The sequence below is a fragment of the Fukomys damarensis genome, unplaced genomic scaffold, assembly GCF_012274545.1.
Source record: "Fukomys damarensis isolate Sample0158 unplaced genomic scaffold, DMR_v1.0_HiC HiC_scaffold_2, whole genome shotgun sequence".
NCBI lineage: Eukaryota > Metazoa > Chordata > Mammalia > Rodentia > Bathyergidae > Fukomys > Fukomys damarensis.
The window spans coordinates 23,198,947-23,215,840 of NW_022900914.1; positions in this window are offsets into that span (position 1 = coordinate 23,198,947).

The window sequence follows — 16,894 nt, forward strand, 5'->3', positions numbered from 1 at the left end:
CAGAAAGAATGGCTGCTATCAAGAAATCAACCAATAACAAATGCTGGTGGGATGTGGGGAGAAAGGAACCCTTCTTCATTGTTGGTGGAATGTAGACTGGTGCAACCACTGTGGAAATCAATATGGAGATACCTTAAACAACTAGGATTGGAAGTGACCCAGCTATTTCCCTGCTGGGTATCTTCCCAAAAGAATTAAAATAATCATACCACAGGGATATTTGCTCACCTGTGTTTATAGCAGCACGATTTATAATAGCTAAAACTTGTAAACAGCCCAATTGCCTATCAACTGGAGACTGGATAAAGATGTGGGTTGTTTTTTTTTTAATAAAATGGAGTACTACTCAGCTATAAAGAATGAGAAATTAGAGACATTTATAGCTAAGTGGATGCACATTGAGGACTTACTCTTAAGTGAAATTAATAGGACACACATCTGTAAATGCCATATAGCTTTTCTGGTGTAATAAGTTCAAAGTGATACAGGGGTCAAAATGTATAATTGATATTTTGTAATACGAAGAAAATAACTAAAGGCGTTGGGCAAATGGGAGGGGTAGGGGAAAGGCAAAAAGGGAAGAGAAAAAAATAAAAGGAAAAAAATGGAAACAAAGTCTTTGTAAATAGGAAAGGGTGGAGTGGGGAAGGCAGGCTAGGGGAATTGGGAAAAAATAACCAAGATACATCATGTAAAGGTACAAGATCCCAATGATGAATGTAACTGTACTGTATACCTAAAATGTACCAATAAAAAAGTACATATATGTGTGTGTATAAAAGCCATGTTTTCTAGACCACCATCTATTAAATGCTGAAGATACAAAGATGAATGGAAATTAGGTCTTGCCGCTCTCAAGAGCCTCCTTTAGCCCCTGACTTACCAGGTCCTTGAGCGAATAAACAGGTAAGTTGTGATACTGAGAAAAACAAAAGTAAGAAGTTGGGAAGTGGAAGAATGCAGGTCTTGTCACCTGACCAGGTCCAAGGAGGCTCCTTGAGGAGATGGGGACCTCAATTTGCCCATCCTGTAGAGGACATTCTTTAGCTCCCTTCACAGAAAAGCATTTTGGGATATATCACTGAGAGGCATAGACAGATTTACTAGGTAGAGTTAGAAATAAAGAGAAAATAAGGAATGGACTTCAGCTTCAGAAGCTGAATGGGGCACAATTCTAATGAAAAGAATTTGACTGGCCAGATGTGTAAAGAGCCAGGCCCAGATTTTATGGATTTATGGTGAACTAGAATCTGGCTGATCATTATCTTGGTTTTGGTTTTGCAAGATGGCTCTGGTAGAAGTTCTTATTGCTTGAGGGGGCAATTTACTCTCCATAAAATGACTGTTTCTGCTTGGGGCAATCTCAGTCTTTCACAAAGCAAAGGAAGCTAAAGAAAAATTATTTTCCTCATTGAGTTTATTGGTACATTTTAGGTATACAGTACAGTTACATTCATCATTGGGAACTTGTACTTTTACACGACAGGTCTTGGGAAGCTGAAATTTGCCTTTGGCAGGCAGTCTATTTTCCTTGAGGGTGGCTCTCTTTTCTCCAGCATTGCTGGATTTACCATAACCTTCTCCATCTTTGTGATGTGGGGAACCTTTCCTCCTGGTTGATGCTATTAGCTCATAGTGAAAAAACAAGGAAGATTTAATTGATAAAGGCTTAAAGTGAATTCCCAGGTAGTTGTATTTGTATTTTGACATGGGAGTATCAGAAGTCTTCCAATAGATATTGTTCAAATAACCAGGACTGAGGATGTGCCTAGCATGGGTGGGCTTGACCCTTAGCACCACATACATACATACACACACACACACACACACACACACACACACACACACACACACCAAGTTCAAATGAGACCACTAAAAAATGCAATCTCAAATCAACCTCTTGTTACTCACTGAGTTGGGTCTGAGAGGCTTTAGAAGCTGAAATAAGGAACTTAACCTACTGAAAACATATAATCTTAAGACGTTTGCTAACTCCTATTATTATAGTCAGCTAAGTTAGATAGAAATCAATATATAGCTAGAGAGGGACTGGGCACTCAAGGAAGTTAGCACAGAAATAAAGACGTCAGAATTGTGGCTGGAGGTGTATCTGAAGAAAGCCAGGCCTCGAGACAAAGATGCAATGGCCAGGCCTCCGTTCCTCCCTAAGGGATAATCAATAACTTGGGAGTATATTATAATTAGTACCACCTGGTCCAGTAAGTCCAGACAGGCATCAAGTTGCCCAAGTGGGTGACCAGAGCATCTGGGCCCATCCCTTCCCAAAATTCCTTTATTCTTTCCATGTCCCCTTGCTATGTGACTCACTTTCCTACTAGATCAATATGAGCTAAGCAGCTATACTTGTAGTCCTATAGGGTAATTGTAGTTTAACCCACATTGTACTCACATTGTGACTTTGCTATATAAATTACCCATGACAAAGGGCCTCAAAGTGGCAACCCACTTTCAGGAAGTACAGGAGCTACTCTTTTCTCTTTATTTCCAATAAAACTCACCTAATTTCTTCCTATGGTTCATGACTTCACTCTTTGATGTTATAGGGCCACAACACATCTGACATCTAGCAGGTAGGGAGTTATTTTCGTCGTATACCACTGTCATGGAAAAAGAATTTTCAGAATGTATCAGGAGAGGCACAGGTTTTAGGACACACTCAAGTGGGATGTGGGCACTTGGAGAAATAAGATGCACTACAGTTTGGAAATGGAATCTTTGTGTGGTTTTGGTGGTGGTCTTGGTGTTGGTTTGGTGGGTGGGGGGACAGTAAGATAGGGAATGGATGGATACATTTACAGGTGAAAAGGGAAATGCCCAGACATAGACAGAGAGAGAGAGAGAGAGAGAGAGAGAGAGAGAGAGAGAGAGAGAGAAAAGGATATATTTACAGGTGAAAAGGGAAATGCCCAGACATAGACAGAGAGAGAGAGAGAGAGAGAGAGAGAGAGAGAGAGAGAGAGACAGAATTAAACTGGGGTTGTCCTGGAGCTGCAGTTTTCATTTTTAAAATTGTGATTTTCCTTGTCCCTTTTCCATCTATTTTTTATTTCTTCTCTTTTATCTCACTCCAAGGTTATTCTTTTTCTTTTTAATTTTTTCTTTCTTTTCTTTTTTTTGGTTTTTTGAGACAGGGTCTCACTATGTAGTTTGGACTGCCCTGGAACTCACTGTGTAGCCCAGGCTGGTCTTGAACTGGCAGTGATCCTCCTGCCTCAGCCTCCCGAGTGCTGGACTCCAAGGTTTTTCTTAACCACTATCTCAAGTCCTTGTCTTAGACTTTGGCTATGGTTTGGATGTGGCTTGAGTTCATCTCCCAAGGGCTCATGTGCTGGGCACTTTGTCCTCAGTGTGGTGATGACGGGATGTAGTGGTGTTGCTGGATTTAGGGGTGCTGGAATCTCTCTAGAGGGGGTTTCTAGGTTCTTGTGTCCTGAACAAAGAATTGGTCAATGGTGGTGCACACCTGTAATCCCAGCACATAGGAAGCTGAGGCAGGAGGATCACTGTGAGTTTGAGGTCAGCCTGGGCTACACAGTGAGTTCAAGGACTACATAGCCAGAACTACATAGTGAGACCCTGTCTCAAAATCCCCCCCCAAAAAAAAAATTGGTCAAGATCAGTGCAAACGGTAGTAAAGTTTACTTTTTATGACAGGTAGGAAAAGAAATGTGCTCTGCAGAGTGAGTTTGGACCAAGTAAAAGCAGGAAAAGAAGCGCACCCTACAGGGTGAGGGTGGGCTACTGTGACAGAGCAGAGCAGCAGAGAGCTCAATGGCCACTGTGCTTTTGCACCTCCCACTCCTCAGGCTGAGGCCGGCTCTAAATTGTCCTGCCCAAAACTGCTAGAGTTCTTGTGAGAAGTCCATGTGCAGGGCTTTGGGAACTGCTCTATGCGTGTGTCCTGGGGCTTCGCAATGACAGATCAGGCCCACTTCCCCAGGCAGCCTGCCACACCCTAATCTCCTGTCTCAGTGGGACATTTATGAGACGAGACCAGTGCAGAGTCCTCCTGACTCTGCGCTCTTGACATCCCGAAGGTTCCTCTCAACCTGGCTGGTATTGTTGCATTCGGGATTAAGTTTCCAACACATAAACTTTGGGGAATATACATAAATAATGTATTTTATATACACACGCACATTTATAAATGGCTATATAACATATATATATATAATCTCATATCAATTAACAAACATGGGAAGAAAGTAACTAGAAAAGAAAATGGGAAGAAAGACTGAGATACACTGCCAGCTCTAACATTAAATATAAATAAATGAACAGTAGTGTTTTAAGTAAACCTGAGATACCGACCAAAGAACTAGAAAGGCAAGCATAGACTGTCCCTCTACTGCTCCGCATTTACCCTTTCCTTCAGAGTTTTTTTTTTTCTCTGTCCTTCTCAAAAGGATATAAATCTTTTTAATGGCTCCCTAAGCCTCTGGTCAGTCTCAAACTCAGGAATGTTTCCTTCCAGGAGGGGGAAGCTATCCCTTTGAAATGTAATCATCAAGGAAGACATTCTCCACCCTACCCAACCCCTTCTCCCATTTCCAGGGTGACGAGGGAACTGCCTGCTTTATCACCTGACTCCAAATTGCAAAACCTACCTTACATTTTGTTCACCGAACAACCGAAAGGGTTACATTCCTTCTGTCTTCCCACACCCTTTAGGGAGTTGTTTGTGTATCAAATTCTACTGTAATACTTGTTAGAATTGTTTTCTTTCTCTTCTACCTTTGGGGAGAAATTTTCTGGATTAAGAAGAGATGTATTTTTACTTTTACTTTCCCAGTACAACTTTAGGCTGAGCTTCTCTGACGGCTGAGATGGTCATTCCAGGTAATTTTCAAGGATATCTTCAATACTTAAGTGATAATAGACAATGAGTGCAGTACTTGAACTCTGGAATTAAAACCCTTGCCTTCAAATGCTGGCTCTTTCAAGTCTTGATTTTTACCTTGATTTGCTTGAGAGATAGTGGAGAGATCAGAAAGCACACTTCTGGGTGTATTTGAGTGAGTCATGGGAGGCATAATCTTGGTGATTAAAATCTGGTCCCCACCCCCTTCCTTTCTGGTTCTCTTCCAGCTCTGTTTCCCATGAGATTACCAACTTTTTTCTGCCTCTCCAGCTTTTTTTTTTTTTTCTTCCACCATGATGTTTCTTCTTCGCAGTCAGCCAACCATGGACTGAAACCTTTGAAACCATGAGCCTAAATAAACCTTTTCTACTTTAAATTGTATGTGTCAGGTGCTTTGTCCCAGCAAGGAAACTGACAGTTCACCAGCAACCTGACTTTGTACCAGTCAATGGGAAATCGCATTGAACTTGTCTCCGTCCTTAATGTCCTCATCAACTTTTCTAAACCTCAGTTCTCTCGTATTTAAAATGGTGAATTATGAATGATTATTCACTCTGTGGTACTGTAAAACTTGGATGAAACAAATGTGTTTGGCATAGCGCCTGGCACTGAGTAAGCACTCAAAAGCAGTTAACTATTCAAGTCTGACAAAGAAACTCATTATTAATCAAACTAGATGCTCAAAAGGATATTGTTTTTATTTCTAAGAAAGCATTTGAACTTCAATTTACTCTTTTTAAATTTAAATTTTTGAGCCTGGCATGGAGACACACATTTGTAATCCCAGCACTAGGGAGGCTGAGGTAGGAGGATGACCATGACTTTGAGACCAGCCTGGGCTCTGTAGTGAGTTCAAGGTCAGCGTGGACTACATAGCGAGACACTGTCTCAAAAAACAAACAAAAAAATGTATTCTTCAACCATGAGCTGGTGTCATAAAATGATGTAACTGGAGCCATGTATGGTAGCACTTATCTATAACCCCAACACCATGGGAGGCTGAGGAAGGATTATCATGAGCTCAAGCCCAGTCTGGGCAATTTAGTGATTTAGAGAGACCCTGTCTCAAAAAGGGGTTAAGGAGACTCTATGAGTATAGCTCAGTGTGAAGACTCCAAGTTGAATCCCCAGTACTGAATAAAAAGAAACATATTTTTATTTCTCCTTTATAGTTTATTCCTAAAGCAGCAGAGTGATGTGTTAACCTGGGTACGAGAGGTAACAGTTAACCTTTGGTCTGTATCTTTCTAGACACAAGCTTTGTTTTCCCCCTCTGTGATCACAGTATACATATTAGCAATTTTCTTTTCCTTTTTTTTGTAGTTTTGGGAATAAAACCCAGGCCTCGCACTGAGCTGCATTGCCAGATTCCTTCCTTTCTTCCTTTCTCTCTCTCTCTTTTTTTTCATTAATTTCAGACAGTGTCTCACTAAATTGATCAGAGCAGACTAGCCTTGAATTTATGATCCTCCTGGCTCAGCCTCCCAAGTAACTGCATCATGGGTGTGCACCACCATGCCCAGTTGCTTCTAAGATCTAATGATATGTCATTGATGTGTCAGATAGTACGGATCTTTGGCTATATGGTGTGCAGTAATACAAATGTGCCTGGACTGACTTAGCCATTTCCGACTAACAGATCTTTTGACTATTTCCAAACTTTTGTTACTTTAAACTATGCTGTTATGTGCCCTTAGAGGAGTATTCCCCTACTTTAGTCATTGAGGAGGGGAATTTGAGAACATTGCCAAGTTTACACAACTACAAAGGGTGTCTGAAGGTGGGTTATCTCCCTCACAACAATGCCAACCTTCAATATTATTTAACTGTTGCCAATTGGAAAAGCCAAACATATCTTCTAATTTTAAAATTTGCATTACTTTGATTTTTTATAATCTAGAATCTTTTCATATGCTTTTCATTTTTTTTGTTTTGTTTTGCTTTGTTTTGGTACCAGGGATCGAACTTGAGTCCTTGCACTTGCAAGGCAGACGGTGGAACCATTGAGATAAATCCCAGGCCCTCATATGCTTTTTGGACACATATTTATTTATGACATGCTTATACATAACCTTTCCCCCCATGACTTGCCCATTTCATATTCATTTGTAGGATTCTTTGCATGGAATATTATTAATGTTTTCTCTGTGCTTTAGCTCTGTTTAGCTCCCTTCACTTTAAAATTGTTCTCATCTCCAAAACTTTGCAAACTGCTTCTGATTTCCGTTCAGTTTTGCTCCCTATTGTGGTTTCCTGACCTTCCTCTCTTAGCCTGTTTGGGACACTCCTTGGGAATTTTTATTATTTCTTTTTCTTTTCCTTTTCCTTTCTTGTTCTCTTTCTCTTTCTTTTTCTTGGTGCCGGCGATGCTAAGATATCCAGGGCCCAGTCCATGCCAGATAAACACTCTACACCCCCGGGTCCAAAACAAATATAAATCTTAACCAAAAAATACTATGATGCTGTGCTGTGCTGAGAAGATACTAGAGGAATATGGAAAAGCCATTCTTTTTTTTTTTTTGTACCAGGGATCAAACTCAGGTCCTTGCACTTGCGAGGCTGTCTCCAGAACCACTGAGCTAAATCCCAAGCCCTCCATTCATTTTTTAATTCAACAAATATGTGTTGAGAGCTCAGAGAAGAAGCTGGGAAATTAGGAAGCTACTTTCTCAACTGCTGGCTCCAGAATCACACTTCTATCTTAACAGTAACTGGGGACCTGAGATCAGAAAGTGGACGGCCCCACAAACATGCCACCTTAGCTGTAAATTAGGACACCGGAAAGCCACCTCCCGGGCTTGTAATAGACATGATGGCCATAGTCAATGAATAAGGCAGAGGAAGAGCTTACATTTTAAAGGAGAGGGAAATACATATATGAATAGAATAGGCTCTAGATTAGGTAGGGTGGTCAGGGAAGACCTCAGTGAGAAGGTACCATTTGTCAGATGTCTAGTGGGAAGGAAATGAGGGAACAAATCTCCTTTGAGAGAATGTGTCCAGAATGGCATTCTAGGCTATGGAAAGAACAAAACGGAACACCTAAGACTGCACAGGGAAGTCCAAGGAATGCGAAGCGTAGCAGAGTGAGAAGGGGGAAAAAACAGGGATGATGAGGGAGCCCACTCATGTGGAACTCTGTAGGTTGTAGTGGATGGTGTAGATTTGATGATTCAACACCTCTTCTTCTTTCTGTCACGCCACCCTGGGTTTAAAAACCTAGAAAAATTAAAAATTGAATTTCCCAAGTCTTTGCAGTTTGGATTCAGCTGTGGTTTTGGTTTCGCCAATCAGACACAGTCATGCCAGATTTGAATTCAGACCTGAGTTGTGTGGACAGCAAGGTGATGTGACAGGCATCTGTCTTGGTGCAGATCATAACAGAAACAAAGGACAAAAAAAAGAAAGAAAAGGGATGTGTATCTACTTGCTAGCTCTGCTGTCATAAAGTACCACAGACTGGGTTACTTAACCAGAACTGTATCAGGGAATAGTTCTGAGGAATGGAAATCAAAAGGCAAGGGTAGCTGGATATGGTGATACGTGCCTATAATCCCAGCACTCAGGAGGCTGAGGGAGAAGGATTGCCACAAGTTCAAGTTCAGCCTAGGCTACTTAGTGAGTTCAGGGCCAGCCTGAACTACAAAGCGAAACCCTGCATCAGAAAACAAACAAATAGGGCCAGGGATTTATTTAGCTCAGTGGCTCTGCCACTTGCCTTGCAAGTGCAAGGCCCTGAGTTCAATTCCCGGTACAAAAACAAACACAGGCAAAAGTGCTTGGAGAGATGGTTCCTTCTGAGCTGTGAGGAAAAGGCCTCTAACAGGCTGTCTTTTTTTCTTTTCTTTTCTTTTTTTTTTTTTTTAGTAATTTATTTTAAGATAAGGTCTCATTGAGTTGCCAAGTTGTCCAGACTGGTCTGGAACTTGTGCCTCCCAAAGTGCTGGGATTACAGGCGTACACCACTGCGCTCTGCTTCCTTACAGCTCTTCACACCATCTTCTCTCTGTGTCTTGTGCAAATTCCCCCTTCTTACAAAGCACCACCATGTTGGAGTTTGGCTCACTCTAAGGACCTCATTTTAACTTGAATCGCTCTGTAAAGTCCCTCTTTCAAAATAAGGTCACAATCTGAAATAATTGAAAAACAGAAGGTACTAGTTGGAAATGTGACTGAGATGTAAGTGAGGGCCATAAACTGCAGTAGAAAAGCTTAAATGCTAAACTGAGGAATGTGGGCCTGATTCTACATCAAACCACTAAAATTTTATGATACATGCAAATATTATTATCAAAGACAGTAGACCTTAAAACGAAACCCATAGAATATCTGGAATGAATTGGTGGTATGATCCGTAATAGATGGGACATTCTTTCTGAAAGAATACCACAGCACTGGCAGTGAACTCAGTGGTACAACACTCACTTAGTATGAAGGAAGCCCTGGGTTGAATTCCTAAACACACACACACTATGGTAATCAATTGATTAGAGCATTAGCTCACAACTGGGGGTGATTTTACCTCCCTCAAGGCTTTTGGTAATATTGGGAGACATACCCGGCTTACACTACGGAGTGTGTGGCTGTGGGCAACTAAGTAGCGTGGGTAGAGACCAGGCATGCTGCTGAATGTTCTACAGTGTGCACAAGACAGCCCCCAACTACCAAGAGCTATCCTGTCCAGAAGGTCAACGTACTCTATCTGAGCACTGCATTAGAAGTAATTAGAACTGATAACAAGAAAAGGGATACGTGAACCTGAGCAGCTCTATGGAAATAGACTACACAGAATTGTAAAAGCACACATGGAGAAAAGAAGGCAAGATTAAAACAGAACCATTTCATTAGTTAAAGTGGTACATGCTTATAATCCCAGCTGTGCAAGCGGCTGAGGCAGGAGGTCTGAAGGTTCAAGTCTAGCCTGGGCAATCTCGTGGCTCCCTGTCTCGACACAAAAAGGGTTGACAGTGTTGTTCAGTGGTAAAGTGGCCCTGGGTTCCATCTTTAGTTCTGTAAGCAATTAAATGAGCAAAACAAAGTAAGTCTGAGGTGGAGAGCAGATGACTGGGAAGATGGTAGTGTCTAGAGAAGGAACGGAGAAGTTAGAAGGAGTAACGAATTTATTGAGTTTGAGATGTTAACTGATGTTGTGGTTTAGATCTAAAATGTTGCCCAAAAGTCTCAAGTGTTCAGAGATGGGCTTCCAGAAAGCACCTGGATCACGAGGGCTCTAACCCTTCAGTGGAGAGCTCACAGCTGAATGGATTCTAAGGAGGTAGTGGTTATTAGAAGCTGATGGGCCCAGATGGAGCGAGCAAGTCCTGAGGGCACGCCTTTAGAGGGTTAATCTTTTCTCTGGCTCTTCCCCGCTTTTTCTCTGCTCCCTTGCCCCAGGAGATCAGCAGCTTTGCTGTGCCATGCCCTTCTACCATGATGTTTCTGCCCGGGAGCCAGCTAACTATGTACTGAAACTATGAGCCCAATAACCTCCTGGAAAGCTGACTGATAACACTGGACACCCTACTACAGCTTCAGAGGTAGCTGCAAATGTGCCTGTACAGTCGCAAGAGAAATACAGCAGAGACACAGAAGGTAGGAGACGTTTGTACTGAGTTACTGGTTAAAGAAAGGGGATGTGAATGGGGAATGATGGCACACATCTGTAATCCCAGCACTCAGGAGGCTGAGGCAGGAAGTAGCCATGAGTTCATGCCCAGCCTAGACTACACCGTGAGTTCAAGGCCAGCCTGAACTACAGAGTGTGATCCTGTCTCAGAAAGCCAAAAAAAAAAAAAAAAAAAAAGGCGGCAGGGCGGTGGGATTCTGGAAAAGGTTAAAGAGGAGAAGAGGTCTGAGAACAGAATTTGTGGTTCTTAAAAATCATTTTAGTTTTCAGCCTATTTGTTCACTTTAACAACGAATCTCTGCCCACAAATTTATCCCATTAATTAAACTTGCTGGAAATATTTCCTAACTATCCTAAACTCGGGGGAACCACTGAGCTAAATTCCCGGCTCTCTAAAGCATTCCTTTCCTTTCATCCTGTGATTATCTTCACCATTTAAGAATTTTTTGGAAATTATTGTCAAGATTAGCCCTCTGCAAAATCGGGAAGTAGGTTATTTGATTCCAGAGGATAGCTTAGCCTGTGGCTCTTTTCCTGTCGTAAAGGAAAGGAATGTGTATGAGAGTGTTTATCTCAGCTCTATTCCTAGTAAGTGGGGTGGGACCTTTGGTGACTTTCTTCCTCATTTTTTTACAATTTTTAGTGGGGCGTGGTGGTGGACGCCTGTAATCCCAGCACTCGGGAGGCTGAGGCAGGAGGATTGCTGTGAGTTCGAGACCAGCCTGGGCTATATAGTGAGTTCCAGGTCAGTCTCAACTACATAGTGAGACCCTGCCTCAAAAAAACAAAACAAAACAATTTTTATTTAATTTAGGTCAGGGGTATAGATCAGTGGTAGAATGCCTGCCAGGTATGTGTTAGGCTGTAGGTTCAATCACCTGCATTGGAAGAAAAAAAAAGATTATTGAATTACACCACTCCTACAAAACAAAACCTACGTGAGCTTTGTCACAGACTAACATAAACACCTAAAATGATGGTTGCGCCCGTTGCAGCATTATCACCCATATGTATGCTATAAGTTCGTAAGCACAATGCAGAAGATTCTTTTAAATGTCCTGAAGTATTTTGAACTTTCTGAAGTTTCAACATTTTATTTAAAGATTTTGCTTGTTTGCAGTGATAGGGATCAAACCCAGGGCCCTGTGCTCTATGTACTCTATAATGGAGATACATCCTAGATCCAAAACTTTCTCAACTTGAAAAAATAGTACAGGGAACTGTGTATCCCTCTTCTATAACTTTTGCTTTCTCTGCCTTCTTTAGTTTTTACTAAGTCACTTAAAAACTAAGTGACAGGAATCATGACCTTATCCTTAAATAGTTGTACTTTCCTAAGAACAAGAACATTCTGCCATACAGCCAGAATATTAATATCTTACACAAGAAATGTAAGTTACAGTACTGTTATCTAATACATATTCAAATCTCTTAAATTCTTCCTCAAATAACTTTTAAAATCTTTTTTCATTTTTTGGTACCAGGGATCGAACTCGGGTCCTTGCCCTTACAAGGCAGGCGGTGGAACCACTAATTAAAATCCTTTTGGAAATCCCATTCCAACCTAGGATCTCATCAAAATTCATGCCTTTCTGAAGTCCTTGAATTTAGAAAAGTTCTTTACTCTTTTATGGGGGAGGGAGAATTGATGACACTAAGTATCTCTCGAAATGTATAAGCATACTGTTTTATAAAAAGTCCCACAATGTACATTCGTGTGATTGTTTCTCTTGGATTAGTTGTTTCAGGTTAAATGCTACCACAAATACACCACACAGATGAAAACCCCGCAGGAGGTTTTTATGAGCCAAGCTGAAAGTACTGCCTATCTCTTCTGCCCACCTTCTGTTTACTAAAACCACTCCTCTCTATAAGGGAGGCTAGGAAATATGGTCCCAACGACACACCCTGGAGGAGCAGCTGTAATCCTCTCCCACAGAGGCTGTAACAGCTCTGAAAAAGCTCATTTGGGGCCACATGCAATACCATAGATCCTAGAGAAGTTTCAGGCACTCAACATTCTGGCCTCAAGCTCTCTGTTGCCTTTGGTTGCTTTGGCCTCTCAGTGGCTGCCAGCTTTTATGGGTACTGAGTCTACACTGATGAGTGCTTCAGTTCTCTGGGGCCCCAGCACTCACTACTTTAAGTAGAATTACTTAAATAACCCAGAAGTGTTCTTGGGACCACCCAGCTACTCAGAAGGCTGAGGCGGAGGTCACAAGTTTGAGGTCAGCTTGTGAAATTTAGCAAGACCTTGTCTCAAAAACAAAATTTAGAAAAAGGGTTGGGGATGTACCTCAGTGGGAGAGTTACCGAACATGTGTGAGGCCCTGAGTTTAATGTCTAGTACCACAAAAGAAAGGAGGAAAGAACTATCACAGGCAACTGATGGCTAATCACCTAATTGTGAAATGTGTGACAAGCTTTTTGAAACAGCTGAGCTCTGCTATGTGCAAGTATGAAAGTAACCTTATTCATTGTCATCAGTTTCAGTTAAACGTCCCTGCTTGTGTGAAGCTCAGACATCAAACCCAGTCAGCTCTCAGGTAACCAAAAATCCTCTGGATGCTTTTCAAACAAGAAAGGATCCAATCCAGATATCCAGAAGCTTGCGTCCGGGAGTAGAGGGACACAGGTTTGCCGAGCAGCCAAAGGCCATAAGAGGTATGCTTTCACTTAGGGGGTCCCCTCAGGATAAGTTATTGAAAAAAAAATATTTGTAATGTCTTGCTTACTGGCATATTTAAAGGAAACTTCTTGAGGCCTAAAATGAAGTGACAGCAGGAATGCTGAGAGACAGCGTGAGTTTAGCCCTAAGGTTTCTGAAGAACTCTGGGGAGCAGGAAAGGGAGCTTCGACTTTGACGGCAGCAGAGTGCGGAGACACGAAACGACACGGACAGTTTGTCCAAAAACAGAGTCTATACAGGATCTCCATGATGTGGGACCACTAAGGAGCCCAAGAGAAGTAAACTTATCTCTCAGAAGTGAAGAGCAAGTGGGCTGAGGATTGAGCTCAGTGGGGCTGCTGCCGGCTTTGCAAGCAGAAGGTCCCTGGTTCCTTGACCGGTACAAAAAAAAAAAAAGTGCACAGCAAGAAATCTTGCCTGTCTTCAACTTGATCCTAAATAAAGGAAAAGGAGCTAGAAGAATCTCCTCTGAGGTTGTGTTTTGCAAGCTGGTCTCCAGGTTGCTGTTCAGTCCGGAAGCATGCTCCCTGTGTGTACAGAAGCCTCAAATGATCATATAACCTGAAGTATTTGGTAGTTCCCTTTGGCAGCAAGCAAGAGAACTATAGTTTCAACCTGGATCTTGAAGAAATGCCACTGATAAAATGCCAAAGCCAGTGATTCAGTTCTCAGGAAACGACAACAACAAAACCCCGCTAAAAATGCAAGACAATAAAACACTAGCCTAAACAGGGTAAGAACTAGCAGAAACAAACAGCAGAATCAGATCCACGAAAACCTCACATATTGCAACTTGCAGGCCCAACACACAAACTTACTATGTTTAGAGGTAGGGATGTATGTAGGGGATATAGCTCAGCAGAAGAGTGTTTGTGTAGCATATATAAGGCCCTAGGTTCAATCTCCAGCACTGTAAAAGAAAAAAATGACTATGTTTAATATATTTAAAGAAATGAGCCAGGCACAGTGGTATATGTCCGTAGTCCCAGCTATTCAGGAGGCTGAGGTAGCAGGTTCACAAGTTTGAGGCCAGCCTGGGTAAATTATCAAGGTTCTGTCTCAAAACTTTTTTTTTTTTACAAAAAGAGAAGGGGATATAACTCAGTGTTTCCTGAGTTCAATCCTCAGAAAGAAGAAATTAAAAACAAAATGAAAACCAGGCTTGAAAATATGAGCAAACAACACCACTATTATAAAACGGCTTTAAAATATGATAAACAGCCAAACAGAATTCCTAGAGATAAAATTTTAATCGCTGAAATTAAAAATTCAATAGATGGCTCACACATCAGAAGAGAAACAGCCTAGGAGAGATATCTGAAGAATCCAGTCCAGACCTCACTCCTGTTTCACGCAGAAGGGCACATTCAAAATTCCCAGTGAGCTCCAAGCCAAGCCTGCCAGGAGGCTGCCGCCTCCCCCACTTGGTGACGGCAGTTTCTGACCTCTCCACCCTGTGCAGGGGGAAAGGAGGATTAAGGGGAAAGGGCAACCTTCCCGCAGCCTGCTGCTGTATCATGTGGCACCATTGCCCTCTGAGAATGGAGAACGTCCAAGCTGACTTTCCCTTCCAGGATCCGATCTCAGCGATTGCCCTTCCCTTCCCTCTGCTTTGCCTTCTGCTTCCCACACAGATAGCGCTTCTCTGCTGTTCATCCCGGGCTTCTGCGGACCTCTTACCTGCAAGATTCCTTTTCGGGTGATTCCAGGCGAGCCCTGGGGGTGCGTTCTACTTTGTTCCCTGGAACATTGTCTCCTCTGGACACTGTTGGTAAAAGCCTGATTTACACCCCACAGGACTGACCGCTCTGGTGAAGTTTCAGCCGCACCCCTAGCCCTCAGGCAAGGCGAGACTCAGACCCCGTTTCCTCCTGCAACTCCAAGCAGCATATGCGGGGAGATCCCCTTGAGATACCTTTCATCTGGTGGAGGGCAAGAGAGGGGCCCCTCCTCCCTGACCCCTCGCTCTCCTCCAAAGATCTCACTCTGCTAGTGCTTTTTACCTCAGCCTCCCTGCACTTGCACCGTCAATTTTGGTTCAAGAAATCCAGAAGTATTTGCTGCTCTTAGCAGGTTCAGGGTGACCGGAAGCATTGCTCATCTGTTGTGTTGGCTTCAGCTTTTGATGCTGGGCCAAAGCAGAGTAGTGCCATTTGGGTATCTTGTTTCATTGGATTTTTATCCCCAATAAGTGAAATGACTGTTTTTCTTTTAAAGAAGCAGAAAAAATGCAAATAAGATATTACAGTTTCATCTATGTCAAAAATTCAAAGCCTACAATACAGACCACATGACTGAGAAGACACTGACAATGCATATCACTAAGTGCTTGTGTTCAGAGTGCACAGAGAATTCCTACAAAGTAATAGAAAATGGTCAGAATCTTGAACAGGCCTCTCCTAAAAGAGGATATTCCAATGATTGATAAAAGTGTATTCAAGCTCATTAGTTACCTGGGAAAGGCAGATTAAAACGACTCACCAGAGGACTGGGAATTTAATTCAGTGGTGTGCATCTGCCTTGCAAGTGCAAGGTGCTGAGTTCGATCCCCAGTACCAGGAAAAAAAAAAAAAGTCACTCATCAGAGTGGCTAAGATTAAAAACAGAAACCATTGAGTATTGATGCAATTATGGAGCAGCTGGAATTTCCTGGATCAGTAAGATAGAAATGTAAATTGATAAAACCAGGTTGAAAAACTCCTCTAGGAGTAGCTATTAGCTCTGAGATTTTAGATTGGGGGGTATAGCTCAGTGGTAGAAAACTTGCTCGGCTTGTGTGAAACCCAGGGTTCTATACCCAGTATCACAAAGACAATTACAAAAAAAAGATCAATAACAAAACTAAATAAAACCACCTGAACTTTTGGCCTAGAAATTTAATTCCTAGGTATTTACTCAATAGTGCATATGTGTGGTACACTAAGTGATATATTCATGAGTGCACAAAGCTATATCATTCTTTGTAGCTCCAAAGTGAAAACAATTCAAGCATCTATAGATAACACAATGGATACATAAATAATTGTGGTATATTCAGAAAAGGGGATGCCATGCAGAAAGACAAATGAATGTGCTGTTACACACAGCAGTGTGAATGAGTCTCACAGAATAAAACAAGTTGAACACAAACATACCCAAGCTACATGGTTGCATTTATAAAAACTTTGTTTGTTTGGTTTTGGTTTTTTGAGATAGGGTCTCATGTAGTTCAGGTTCGCCTTGAACTTACTATATAGCCCAGGCAGATCTGGAATTTGTGGCAATCCTTTTGACTCAGCCTCCTTTGTGTTGAGACATATACACAAACTTTGAAAATAGGCCAATCTATGGTATTAAAAGCTGAGAGAGTAGGGCTGGGGATTTAGCTCAGTGGTTCCGCCACCTGCCTCGCAAGTGCAAAGCGTAGAGTTTGATCCCCCCGTACAGAAAAAAAAAAAAAAAAAAAAAAAAGGTTGAGAGAGTTAGCTGGGCATGATGGCACACATCTATAATTCCAGTATTGCAAATTCCTGCCCAGCTAGGGTAATTGAGTAACTTTTAAAAACCCTATGTCAAAATAAAAAAATAAAATAAAAGGGGCTGGAAATATAGCTCAGTGAGAAGTTTCTGAGTTTCTGGGTTCTGGGTTCATTCCCCAGTTCTGTCTCTCTCTCTCTCTCTCTCTCTCTCTCTCTCTCTCTCTCTCTCTCTCTCTCTC